General features: G+C 54.4%; 1 long non-coding RNA gene across 1 annotated transcript; it reads left to right on the top strand.

Moving 5' to 3' along the window:
• The first annotated feature begins 195 nt into the window (after positions 1–195).
• LOC141576266 (uncharacterized) lies at positions 196–1,904 on the top strand. Its single transcript, XR_012504575.1, has 2 exons — positions 196–1,146; positions 1,431–1,904. It is a non-coding gene; the product is annotated as an uncharacterized LOC141576266 (long non-coding RNA).
• The last annotated feature ends 2,281 nt before the right edge of the window (positions 1,905–4,185 follow it).

Raw genomic sequence — 4,185 nt, 5'->3', positions numbered from 1 at the left:
CTCCCAATTTATCCCTCCCCACCTCCTTCCCCTTTGGTAACCATGAGTTTATTTTCTGTGTCTGTGAGTCTGTTTCTATTTGTCTTTTTTTTTTTTTTTTAAGATTCCACATATAAGTGATACCACATGGTATTTTTATTTCTCTTTCTGTCTGACTTCACTTAGAATGATGATCTCCAGGTCCATCCATGTTGCTGCAAATGGTATGATTTCATTCTTTTTTATGGCTGAGTAGTATTCCGCTGTATAAATATACCACATCTTCTTTATCCAATCATCCGTCGATGGGCGTTTAGGCTGTTTCCATGTCTTGACTGTTGTAAATAGTGCTGCTGTGAACATTGGGGCACATGTATCATTTTGAATTAAAGTTCCCTCCAGCTCTCTGAGCGGGATCACATATATTACTATGTATTTTCTGGGATCTGTGAATGATACAGTGTAGAAACCTTCTGCCATAACTTAGACTTTGTAAGACCTCAGGAACTCAGACAGAATCATCGCAAGCCACAGCAAATTTTGCCATCATTTACTTAAGCATTATTAACGTAGCTCCTCCTACCATAACGTGGACTGGCAAAGCCTCAAAAAGCCCATAGAAACCACGTAAAAGACCTGCCAGGGCTCCGTGGGAGGCAGCTCCCTGGATGCCGTGTCCATCAGTGAATACTTAGTGACCTGATCCACGTCCCTTTTCTCCAGACAGCGTTCTGGCGTTGGGAGCCACGTGGTGTTTCTCTTCTCATTACTTGCTATGGTGCCAATAGGGGATCTCATGCTCTGGAGCCCCCCTGAAGGCTTGTGTCCACCCGCCCACGAGTTCCGATGCGGCAGGTGCTGCTCTGGCCTGAGCACCTGTGTTCCCACAAGTTCCCGGCCGGGTGGGTGGTGGGGATGCGATGTGTGCACCACACACACTCTGCAAACCCACGGCTGTAAAGCAAGATGCCTCGTGAATCCTGGAAACCAGAGGAGGGCTAGTCTGGGCCACCTGCCTGCTTAAGTCTCCTTCTCCAGAGCAAGTGGCTGGCACTGACCGGGGACACAGCCCTCCGAGTCCCGGGGACCTGAGGCCACAGGTGACCTACCCCTGAGGTTACAGAGCAAAGGAGGTGTCAGCTGGACTCCCCTGCCTGAGTGTCCCAGGTGAGTACAGCTTTTCTGTCTGCTTCAGATGAGGCTTTTAAAGGTGGGAGTAAATGGAGATTTCCAGAATCTCGTCCCATCAACGGGGTAAGCCTTCCCCTGGGAGTTGCCTGCGTGTGGATTTTATTGGAGAAGAGGCGGGTGATTCAAGAAACAGGCGGGCCCCAGAATCATCAGTGAGATGAAGAGCTGGTGCATGAGTCTGCTCGGGGCCGCGGCAGGAAGCACCCCAGGCCGGGGGGCAGGGAGACGGGCTTCCACAGCAAAGGTTTATCCTCTCCCAGTTCCAGGGGCTGGAAGTCTGAGACCAAGCCTGGCTCCTCCTTGGCGTGGAAGCTGGTGTGCTGTTGTGATGTAATAAGAAATACACCGGCTGATCCAGTAATCTCCCTCTTCTGGCATTTATGCAAAGAATGAATAACCAGGACCTCAGAAAACACACGCACCCCACGTTCCGTCCAGGACTATTCACAGTAGCCAAGACACAGAGGCAACCTGAGTGTCTGCCAACACACCGACGGATACAGAGAACGTGGTCCATGCAAAACATTCCGTTCTATCACTCAGCCATAAAGAGAAGGAAATCGTGCCATTTGCAGCAACACGGATGGACCTTGGAGGGCATCATGCTCAGCGAAATAAGTCAGACAGAGAAAGACAAATAAATGTATGAGCTCACTTAACTGCAGAATCTAAAACAAACAAACAAGCAAAAAAAAAAAAAAAAAAAAAAAAAAAAAAAAAAAAACCACCAAACACCAGCTACAGAGAACAGATGGTTGACTGCCAGAGGCAGGCGTGGGAAGTGTGTGAATGAGAAATTATATATGTATGTTCATTCTTGGTCCCTTGTTGCTGGGACATAGCTCCTAAACCCTTGGCATGTCTTGATGGATGGAGTTGAAGGCAGGAGCGTCTGTTGTGATTCATAGTAAGTCCCTTTCAAACTTACGGGGGCCCCGGAGATGCCTTCAGGATGGGGGCTGGTTGCCAGGGGAGCCAGCCCTGTGGTTAGAAGCTTGGGACTTTTCAGCCCCTCCCCAGCCAGCCCCGTCCCAGCCTCCGGGGAGAGGAGAGGGGACAGGCTGGGGAACTGAGCCAGTCATGTCCTGCGGGCTCTGTGGTAGTGTGAGCACTGATGCTGGGGCAGCTCCGGGTGTCCCCGTGCAACCAGAGAAATGCCGCGGTGGACACCACAGCCCTTGGCGCCAGAAGCCTCGTGAGCAGCGGTTTCTTTGGGGGAGGCTCAGAGAACCGACACCTCCACCCTTGGCTGACAGCGGATGCAAATAACCCAGCCCACGCTCTGGGTGCACACAGTCTCAGGCGTTCGCTTCTCGGGGGCACAAGTTCATCTTGCTGGTCTTTGCGTGACGGCAGAGGTGCAGCAGCGCCTCCCCTTCAGTTCTGAGCGGGCGCGGTTTCGGGGGTGCAGGGGTGATTTGGGAAGATCTCACGAGCGTTTCTTTCCCGTCCCTTTGCTCAGAGCAGGTGGCAAAGCCCCCCGGCGGGGGTTTGGGGTCTCTGGGTCCAGCAGGGAGGAGCCTGGCTCCTCTGCACCTGTCCACACTGGGATCTGTGGGCGCGTCTGGGTCTGTCTGTGGCCGCCTTCTGCAGGGACACCTGCGGCTGTGGCCATGCCCCGGTCCTGCCGCCGGGCACACCTGGTGTTCCCGCAGACGCCGCGCCCCTGCCCTGGGCACTGGGCGTCCCTGCCCTCTGACTCCTGTCCCTCGGCTGCGGTCTGCGCCCTCCTAGGGGTCGAAGGAACAGCAACCACTTCCCCTTGCCTCCTGGGCTGCCTGAGGAGGCTGCTCTGGGCTCTGTCTGCCCCCCGCTGTCTGCAGACATTCCTTCCTGCCGCACCCCGTAGAGGCTCGGAGAAGCGCTGCCCTGTGCGGTCCCTGGGGTCCCAGCCAGGAAGTCGGGCAGACACCTGCCCTCTCAGCGCCCCAGACGGCGGTGCCAGGTGATGCTGGTGGTCACGGCCAGCCTCCGGGCCACGGATCCCTGCACTCCCACGAAGAAACATGTGAAGAACCTTGCTTTTCCCCAAGGTGAGTGTGTAGTGTGCTTGGAGAGACCATCCCACAGGGCATGTCCACCCAGTATCTAAGCACAGGGCCGCATTTGGAAACTCGGTCTCTGCAGACGGGATGAAGTGAAGGGCCTGAGAGGAGGTCCTCCTGGAGGAGGTGGCCCAGCATCCAAGGACAGTGTTCTTGGAAGAGACAGAAGAGGAGAGACGCAGACACAGAGGAGACGCCACGTGGAGACGGAGGCAGAGACGGGAGGGAGGCGGCCACCAGCCCAGGGATGGACGCCTGGAGCCCCCAGAAGCTGGAAGAGGCAGGAGGGACCCTCCCCTGGGGCCTCCGGAGGGAGTGCGGCCCTGGGGCACCTTGACTTCAGACATCTGGCCTCCAGGACGGGGGGAGGGTGGATGCCTGTGGTTTAAGCCCCTCAGTTTGGGGTTTTTCGCTACAGCCATCCCAGGACACTCACCCGCTGATAACACCCCACGGCCATGCTGGGTCCCCTCTCTCCATGTGCGTAAATGTTCCTCCAACAGCGAGAAAGCAGCTCCTCATTAAATCCATTCACTAGCTTAAGCCCAGAGTCCACAGAAAGCGGTTTCCGAAAGGCTGCGTCATCGGCTTGGGCTGTCCTTGTGTGGCATGTCTGTGTGCTCAGAATCTGCAAAAACACACACACACCCCCTGAGATCCCCCAACACGAGTCGGTCCTCGTTTTAATGGAATGTTCTTTTTGGAGGCGGGATCCGGCCGATGCCATCACTCATGGGGCGAGGGCTGTGTGATGCTGTCTGTGCGGCGGGCTTCGGTGACACAGGCCAAACAATTAGGTTTTTAATAGCCAACAAGAAAAAAAAAAAAAAAAAAAAGAAAAGAAAAGAAAAGAAAAAAAAAATCCAGACATTTGCCAGACCCAGCAAGGGGCCTCTGGTTATTTTGGAAAAATACGTCGTAAAAATGTCTGTGTTTTGTTAGCAGCACTGCCTACTACATTTTCACATTT

This window comes from Camelus bactrianus, chromosome X, assembly GCF_048773025.1.
Source record: "Camelus bactrianus isolate YW-2024 breed Bactrian camel chromosome X, ASM4877302v1, whole genome shotgun sequence".
Classification (NCBI taxonomy): domain Eukaryota; kingdom Metazoa; phylum Chordata; class Mammalia; order Artiodactyla; family Camelidae; genus Camelus; species Camelus bactrianus.
Note: the sequence above shows the minus strand (reverse complement) of the source record. Positions and strands in the feature narration are given on the sequence as shown.